The sequence below is a fragment of the Triticum dicoccoides genome, chromosome 6B, assembly GCF_002162155.2.
Source record: "Triticum dicoccoides isolate Atlit2015 ecotype Zavitan chromosome 6B, WEW_v2.0, whole genome shotgun sequence".
Taxonomy (NCBI): domain Eukaryota; kingdom Viridiplantae; phylum Streptophyta; class Magnoliopsida; order Poales; family Poaceae; genus Triticum; species Triticum dicoccoides.
In genome coordinates, this window is record NC_041391.1 from 721631872 (window position 1) to 721641702 (window position 9831).

The window sequence follows — 9831 nt, forward strand, 5'->3', positions numbered from 1 at the left end:
CGTGGGCATGATTATACGATAAGCATCACACAATCTCAGATTCATCCAACCAACACAAAATACTTCAAAGAGTGCCCCAAAGTTTCTACCAGAGAGTCAAGAAAACGTGTGCCAAACCGTATGCATAGGTTCATGGGCGAAACCCGCAAGTTGGTCACCAAAACATACATCAAGTGGCACGTGATATCCCATTGTCACCACAGACAAACACGACAAGACATACATCAAGTGTGCTCAAAGTAAAGACTCAATCCGATAAGATAACTTCAAGAGGGAAACTCAATTCATCACAAGAGAGTAGAGGGGGGAGAAACATCATAAGATCCAACTATAATAGCAAAGCTCGCGATACATCAAGATCGTGCCATAGATAGAACACGAGAGAGAGAGAGAGAGAGATCAAACACATAGCTACTGGTACATACCCTCAGCCCCGAGGGTGAACTACTCCCTCCTCGTCATGGAGAGCGCCGGGATGATGAAGATGGCCACCGGTGATGGGTTCCCCCTCTGGCAGGGTGCCGGAATGGGCTCCCGAGAGGTTTTTGGTGGCTACAGAGGCTTGCGGTGGCGAAACTCCCGATCTATCTTTTCCGTGGATGTTTTTAGGGTACGTGGGACTATATAGGCGAAAGAAGTCGGTCGGGAGGTGCTCGAGGGGCCCACGAGACAGGGGGGCGCGCCCAGTAGGGGGGTGCCTATCTCCTGGCCTCCTCAAGGATCTTCTGACGTGAACTCCAAGTCTCCAGGATCATATTCTTCCCAAAAATCACGTTGCCGAAGGTTTCATTTCGTTTGGAGTCCGTTTGATATTCCTTTTCTTCGAAATACTGAAACAGGCAATAAAACAACAATATGGGTTGGGCCTCCGGTTAATAGGTTAGTCCCAAAAGTAATATAAAAGTGTATAATAAAGCCCGTAATCATTCAAAACAGATAATAAAATAGCATGAATGCTTCATAAATTATAGATATGTTGGAGACGTATCACGCAGCAAGGGACGTTCATTCCAGACAGAGAGAAGGACGAGCCCACAATGGCCCTCGGGAATCCTGAGCACCCTTGACGGACACGAGGCATGCCAGGCTCCGTTCCGTGGAAGGCTGGGTTTCCGGACGCAGGGGGTTACAAAACCCAGGAGAGGAGCAAGAAAGTGGAGCATAGCCAACTGCAAGCGCTGCACGAAAGGGTACAAGGGCTAGAGGAACGAGAAGCAGATCGCAGCAAACGACCTGCCGAAGCTTCCCCTGAAGCTACCCCGCCATCTCAACGGAGAAGCAGCATGGCTTCCACCGAGCAGACTCAGTAGCTGGAGCCTGTCTGCACGGCTCCTGCTAGCTACCCCGTGGATGCTATCACGGAGTCTCAACATTGCCACCTTATGACGCGATGGATGACATTGAAAGTCAAGGCGGTTTTGGCTCTGTTTTACCTACTGAACCTGGCACAACCTACCATGCCCAGTCGATTCCAGAAGGATATGCTAGGGTGCTGGTGGATCAAATAACGGACGGATTTGAGGACCTTGAGCTTGACCACCCTACAGGTGAATGGGAGATTCGGCTGGGTTCTTCTCTGAATACTCCATGCCTATGGCGGAAGGAGCTCATCAACCTTCCGAACTGGACGCCTCCGCCTCCTCCTCCTCCGGCGGGTCAGGGAAATCCGCCTCCTCCTCCGGCGAGTGATCAGGGCACTCAGCCTCCTTCTCCGGCGCGTGGCGGCACTCCACCTCCTTCTCCGCCTGCGCCGGCGCGCCCGAGCAGCCAGCCTCCTCCTTCTACGCCTCGTCAACAAGGGCGGATCAAGAGACCCGCCGCCGCTCCGGCTACTCCGGCGCGTCGTAGTCCTTCTCCTCCGCCAAGTAAGAAAGGAAAGGCAGCCGCAGCCGCTCCGTCTGCTCCGGCGTCTAGTAGTACAGCCAGAGCCGGGAGGCAATACAGATTTGGTCCTTTTCTGAAGACTCGAGAGAAGTTACCACACGAGAGGACCGTGGAGGAAAACACGCAGATCGTGCAAGCCGAAGTGAACAACTTCTTAGCAGGGGTGAAATCAAAGAAACATCCACCTCCGGAGGATAAGATAGATCCGGTAAAAGTGAAGCATACTCTGGCTGCCCTGAAGAAACCACTAATGTCTCCGGCGAAAGACAACTATGAGCGCATTCTTACATAGTCATTTATAGAAGCGTCGCGGTCGGGAAGTACTGTCAGTGCTCAAAGGTTAGCAGAACAACAAGCTGGGAAAAAAGTTGCCTAGCTCGGCGAACAAGCGAACCAATCGTTCCCCACGCTCTAGGTGTCTAGCGATATCGTTGCTAATGTTCCGGGCAGGATGGTGCCCGATTATAACAATCTTGAAGATTACCTGCCCGACGATGTACATTATGATTTCTTGGAGGTGGACGAACACAAATACGTGTACGGGAAGCCTCTCGTCAAAGATGAAAGATCTCTAACAACGATGATGCGAAGATTCCATGATTGGTACATGAAGACCTTCAGAGAGTCTGAGGGGAGGAATATTTTGACGCTGAGAGTTAGAGAGGAGCATGACCTCGTTGGAATTGAATTGTTGAATGTTCCATTTGAGGAGTTCTTCATGTTTTTCAATCTAAAGGCCCTCGATAAATTGATGATCACTTGCTACTGCCTGTAAGTAGTACTACTTCTGTCATTAAGTCTCTATATATAGGTCATCTCTTTCATTGCATGTATTTTTAATTAGCCTCACTATATTATGCAGATTGAAGATCGCCGAATTGAAGAAATGACAAATCGGTGATATTGGGTTCATTAACACAAATCTCATAGATGCATATATGGTTGAATTTCAGGCCAAAGATACCAAGCCAAGCTGCTACAATCGTTTGTATTAAATCAAAACAAAGCTATAATACTCTTCCCTTACTAATTCCAATGAGTGTTACTGTCTTGTGCATATTCGGTTTCCCTTATTAGTCGAGGTTATAGTAATGTAATTGATGAGTTATGCATGCGTCCGTAGCTTCCACTATATTCTCCTAGAGATTAAGCTTGAGCAGGGACTAGTAACCGTCTTAGACTCGAGACGAAAAGATCCCAAGGAGTATGCGGACATGACTAAAATTCTAGAGAGTAAGTTAAATCGATCATTATCGCACCATATCGGCAACTTTGTTCATTTCCTGATATCAAGTAATTGTTTTCTTTGTCTGGCAGGGTTTGGAAAAAATTCACCTCAAAAACTCCGGGACTGCCGAAGAAGCTGTAATTTAGACACCCGAAAGTAAGTACTATAGTAGCATGTTCCACGCATCTCCTAGTGATTCAAGCGCTAGTTTCATCAATACCATTTAGCATGCTTGCTAATTATCAGTTTGATTGACCTCTATTTCTTGTAAAGTGGTTGTGGCAGGAACAAGGGAATGATTACTGTGGATACTACATTTGCGAGTCCATCTGCCACATGACCTGTGAGCGGGGCTACTCTGACAAACAATATGAAGTGCGTAAATAATAATATTCACAATTTTATTTTATTACCATCATTTGTGTTCAATTTCATTTATTCGTATATATGTATTGACCCCCTTCTTCAAATTAGATATTTTGAATGCGGGATGAACTCCTACCACCAGATCGTATGCGAGGAATTCAAGAGGAATTGGCGGCATTCTTTCTTGACCACATGATCGCTAAAGACAGAGAATACCATGTGGACCCTAATCAGCTCGTTTTTAATTAGGAGATTATATTGTAAGAGATACTTATATTGTATATATGTAGCCAGTAGTGTCGGATAGATATACGTGAACTTGTTGTTCGACCAATCGCTCAAAGAAGGAGAGGTGGTCGATATCACTTCTCTTTGTATGCATATGTTCATACCGAGCTTCTGTTTCCTTCATTTGCTTACTAGCTAGCGTGTCTAGTCCTCTCTATACGTATAGTACGTAGCGTCGACCAAGCATGGACATAAGAGAGGACACTTCTCTCTATTAACTAGCTAGCTAACATAATATATGAAACACCTAAATTAACCCGCCAAAACCCCCAACACCCCCCCCCTCCAGTTCAAAAAAAAGCAAAAACCCCAGCACCTGAAATGCTGGCGCGTGGATGACTACTGGTCCCGGTTGGTGCCACCAACCGGGACCATAGGGCCTCCTGCCTGGGCTCGCCGCACCAGCCACGTGGAGGACCATCTGTCCCGGTTTATGTAAGAACCGAGACTAAAGGTCTAGGGCATTAGTACTGACACTTTAGTCCCGGTTCAAAAACCGGGACATATGGCCGTTACGAACCAGGACAATAGGCCATTTTTCTACTAGTATTTATAAATTGTTGTCTAAACTTAAGAAGTATTCATTTTGATTAACAGTGTTGACGATACTCGGTATTAGTTTATTCTTTGATATATTTTCCTTTCGTTCTCGATAGCAATCAACATGACACTATTTGATTTACTTTAACAAATGTAACTTTGCAGATGAAATCTTACATGAAACATGCCAGGAACATCATTATGTAACATCATAAAACAATAGAATATATGGGAGGGCAAATGGGGAAAATATGCTTGAATGAGAAATTTTACTTCTGTTTCAACTCACCTTTCTGTTTATTAATAGAGCAACTGTGGTCAATACTAAAGTAAATGCATATCATATTGATGCCTCTTTTATTTGTTCATAATAATTGTTGGATACACTGCTTCTAAGCACCCATAGGTCGCATGAAACAATTTGTAAAGGTTATCTATCATTTTATCGCATGTGCCCAATCCCACGGGAGGATTCACAAGAAGGATATAAGCTATAAATAGTTGTAATGTGTCCAGCGTTGCTTGGAAAAATTGCCAATGTGTAATTCCATCTTGCAAGATGTAGCACTAATGCTGATAATAAATATATCCTTTCCAAATTGTTCATGTGCATGACTTGCTTTTTTGTGACTACAACATATGCTCATAAAAGACTTATTTTTCATCACATGAAATAAAAATAACATATACATATACACATAATGTATCGATGGGGCGCGGCGTGCCGCCGCGCGGGCATTGCTAGTTATCTCTATGGATTCCCAAAACAATGCGATTTTACCAACAGAAGTAAAATTACAGTATAATCATCAAAGGAAGTCAACCTTTCTATCAACCGAGCAATGAATGTGGCAAGTACTTGTGCTATAGTTCCAATTTCTGGCTGCCCAACTGGCTGAGCATGATCGCCATGTCCATCCACCGAGTCATCGTCGCCATACTCAATTCATATAGGCATTTCTTGCACTACCGGAATCGACCCCTATGCCGACGGCCCAGGCCGTCGGCATAGCCCTGATTCCCGTCGAGACAGGCCTATGCTGACGGCACCCGTCGGCATAGGGCCGTCAGCAACATATGCGTCGGCGTACCCCCCCGGGGGGGGGGGGGCGTCGGCATACAAAGCTGTCGTCATAGATTGTATCACGAAGGCATTCGTACAACTATGCTCGCCTAATGGTGACTGTCGGTGCGCCGTCAAATGCTACCCAACCAGGAGGCGCCACGTGGCCTAGCCGTCAGCATACATGAGCCAGGTCGTCGGCGTAGTTTTGCAACTATGCCGACGACCTAGCCGTCGGCATAGCTCTGCCCCAAGAGCTACCAGTGAGCGCCACGTGGCACCTATGTCGATGGCCTAGCCAGCAGCGTAGTGTTGAAACTATGCCGACGGCCTAGCCATCGGCATAGGTGCCACGTGGCGCTCACTAGTAGCTCATGCCAGCCCTATGCCGACGGCAAGGCCGTCGGCATAGTTTGTGTCTGATTTTTTTTATTTTTTCTGTTTATTTTCAGTTCATTTCAATTCAAATATGCAGCAGATATATATGATGCAAATAGACATGCAGAACACATATAAGTATCATCTGCCACCGCCACAACAATATAGGCATCATCAGAAAACATAAGCATCATCGCAAACAACAATAGCATATAAAGAAGCACACAAGTCATCTAAGCGACCATAAAAGACCACAAGTCGTGTCAAGAACACAAGCTTAAGCGTCAGGACGTCGAGCACCTCCAAGGTCGTCACCGCGAAGTCCGCTGAAGCCCAGGTTGTCACTGCTAGCGGCAGCGCTACCGATAAGACCGCCACCCCCACCGCCACCGCCTCTGCCTCCGTGGATCGGAGTGATCGGGCTCCGTGACTCGGGAGTGGTGCCAAGACTAGCACCACCACCAACGGTAGATCCACCGGTTCCCTGGATGTTGAAAAGACATGTTAAGGGGATATATGATTGTGTTGAATAAATGGTATGCTTTGGGTGAATAGTTTGGGGAAGTACTAACTGGCGAGGGGCCAGGGTTCTGTGGCAGAAACTCCTCAAAGGTAAGCAGCACTAGTTGTGATGGAGGAGATGGTGCTGGTTGCAATTGAGAACCCTGCCGGCCGCCATGCGCTCAACAACATGCTGCATGTTGCTACCTCTTGAGCTTGCGTTGGTTTTTCCCTTGAAGAGGCAAGGGTGATGCAGCAAAGTAGAGTAAGTATTTCCCTCAGTTTGAGACCAAGCTATCAATCTAGTAGGAGCCAACGCACAAGTCACCGAATACATGCACAAACAATCAACAACTTGCACCCAACACGATAAAGGGTTGTCAATCCCTTCACGGTTACTTGCAAAAGTGAGATCTGGTAGAGATAGATAATCGGTAAAGTAAATATTTTTGGTATTTTTGGTTTATAGATCAGAAAGTAAAAGATTGCAAAATAGTAGATAGGAAACTAGCATGATGTAAAATAGAACTTATATGATGGAAAAGAGATTCAATATAATCGAAAAGAGACCCGGGGGTCATACGTTTCACTAGTGGCTTCTCTAAAGATAACAAATATTACGGTAGGTGAACAAATTACTACCGAGCAATTGATAGAAAAGCACAAAGTTATGATGATATCTAAGGCAATAATCATAAACATAGGCATCACGTCCATGTCAAGTAAACTGAAACGATTCAGCATCTACTACTATTACTCCACACATCGACCGCTATCCAACATGCATTTAGAATATTAAGTTCATAACGAACGGAGTAACGCATTAAGTGAGATGACATGATGTAGAGGAATTAACTCAAGCAATATGATGAAAACCCCATCTTTTTATCCTTGATGGAAACAATACAATACGTGCCTTGCTGCCCCTACTGTCACAGGGAAAGGACACGGCAAGATTGAACTGAAAGCTAAGCACTTCTCCCATTGCAATAAAAACCAATCTTGTAGGCCAAACTAAACTGATAACTCAAAGAGACTTGCAAAGATATCAAATCATGCATATAAGAATTCAGAGAAGAACCAAATAATATTCATAGATAATATGATCATAAATCCACAATTCATCGGATCTCGGCAAACACACGGCAAAAGAATATTAGATCGAATAGATTTCCAAGAACATCGAGGAGAACCTGGTATTGAGAATCAAAGAGAGAGAAGAAGACATCTAGATACTAGCTATGGACCCAAAGGTCTATGGTAAACTACTCACGCTTCATCGGAGAGGCAATGGTGTCAGTGTAGAAGCCCTCCGTGATGGAATCCCCCTCCGGCAGGACGCCAGAAAAGGTCCCTAGATGGGATCCCACGGGTACCGAAGGTTGCGGCAGTGGAAAAGTGGTTTCATGGCTCCCCCCGATGTTTTCAGGGTATAAGAGTATATAGGCAAAGGAACTAGGTCAAGAGACCCACGAGGGGCCCACGAGGTAGGGGGGCGTGCCCTACCCCCCTGGGCGTGCCCTCCACCCTCGTGCCCACCTCGTTGCGTCTCTGACTTCATCTCCAAGTCTATTTGTCTTCTTCTGGTCCAAGAAAGATCATTGCTAAAGTTTCATTCCATTTGGACTCCGTTTGGTATTCCTTTTCTGCAAAACTATAAAATAGGTAAAAAAAGAAACTGGCACTAGTCTATCGGTTTATAGGTTAGTCCCAAAAATAATACAAAATTGCATATTAATGCATATAAAACATCCAAAACAGGTAATATAATAGCATGGAACAATAAAAAATTATAGATACGTTGGATACGTATCAAGCATCCCCAAGCTTAATTCCTGCTCGTCCTCGAGTAGGTAAATGATAAAAACATAATTTTTGATGTGGAATGCTACCTAACATATTTATCCATGTAAGTTTCTTTCTTTTGGCATGAATGTTCAAATCCGAAAGATTCAAAACAAAAGTTTAATATTGACATAAGAATAATAATACTTCAAGCATACTAACAAAGAAATCATGTCTTCTCAAAATAACATGGCCAAAGAAAGTTATCCCTACAAAAACATATAGTTTGGCTATGCTCTATCTTCATCACACAAAATATTTAAATCATGCACAACCCCGATGACAAGCCAAGCAATTGTTTCATACTTTTGATATTCTCAAACTTTTTCAATCTTCACGCAATACATGAGCATGAGCCATGGATGTAGAACTAAGGTGGAATAGAATATGGTGGTTGTGGAGAAGACAAAAAAGGAGAAGATAGTCTCACATCAACAAGGCGTATCAATGGGCTATGGAGATGCCCATCAATAGATATCAATGTGAGTGAGTAGGGATTGCCATGCAACAGATGCACTAGAGCTATAAGTGTATGAAATCTCAAAAAGAAACTAAGTGGGTGTGCATCCAACTCGTTTGCTCATGAAGATCTAGGGCATTTTGAGGAAGCCCATCATTCGAATATACAAGCCAAGTTCTATAATGAAAATTCCCACTAGTATATGAAAGTGACAAAATAGGAGACTCTCTATCATCAAGATCAAGGTGCTACTTTGAAGCACAAGTGTGGAAAACGGATAGTAACATTGCCCCTTCTCTCTTTTTCTCTCATTTTTTATTTTATTTTTTTATTTAGGCCTTCTCTTTTTATGGCCTCTTTTTTTTGTCCGGAGTCTCATCCTGATTTGTGGGGGAATCATAGTCTCCATCATCCTTTCATCACATGGGACAATGCTCTAATAATGAAGATCATCACACTTTTATTTACTTACAACTCAAGAATTACAACTCAATGCTTAGAACAAAATATGACTCTATGTGAATGCCTCCGGCGGTGTACCAGGATGTGCTGTGATTCAAGACTGACATGTTGATAACCCGCAAGTATACGGGATAGTTGTAGCCTCTTTCGATAAGTAAGAGTGTCGAACCCAACGAGGAGCTAAAGGTAGAACAAATACTCTCTCAACTCCTATCGGCCACTGATACGACTCTATGCACGCTTGACGTTCGCTTTACCTAGAACAAGTATGAAACTAGAAGTACTTTGTAGGTGTTCTTGGATAGGTTTGCAAGAAAGTAAAGAACGCGTAAATAAAAAGTAGGGGCTACTTAGATAAAGATGCAAGAAAATAAATCTAGCGAGTGTGGAAAAGTGGTGGTAGGAGTTCTGGAATTGCCCCTAAGCAATTGACTATGTTACTAGTCCGGTAATCACTATTGCAATTCTATTTGAGGGAGAGGCATAAGCTAACATATCATCCCTTACTTGGAAATCTATGCACTTATGATTGGAACTCTAGCAAGCATCCGCAACTACTAAAGATTCATTAAGGTAAAACCCAACCATAGCATTAAAGAATCAAGTCCCCTCTATCCCATACGCAACAATCTACTTACTCGGGTTTGTGTTTCAGTCACTCACGCAACCCACTATAAGCGAATCATGAACGCATTGCAACACCCTACAGCGGGAATCCCTCACGCTTGCGCAACACGGAGATCACCATAGGACAGCACCAATAATAAAACATGCAACTCAAACCAATCATAGCAATTCATCAATCACTAATAGGAC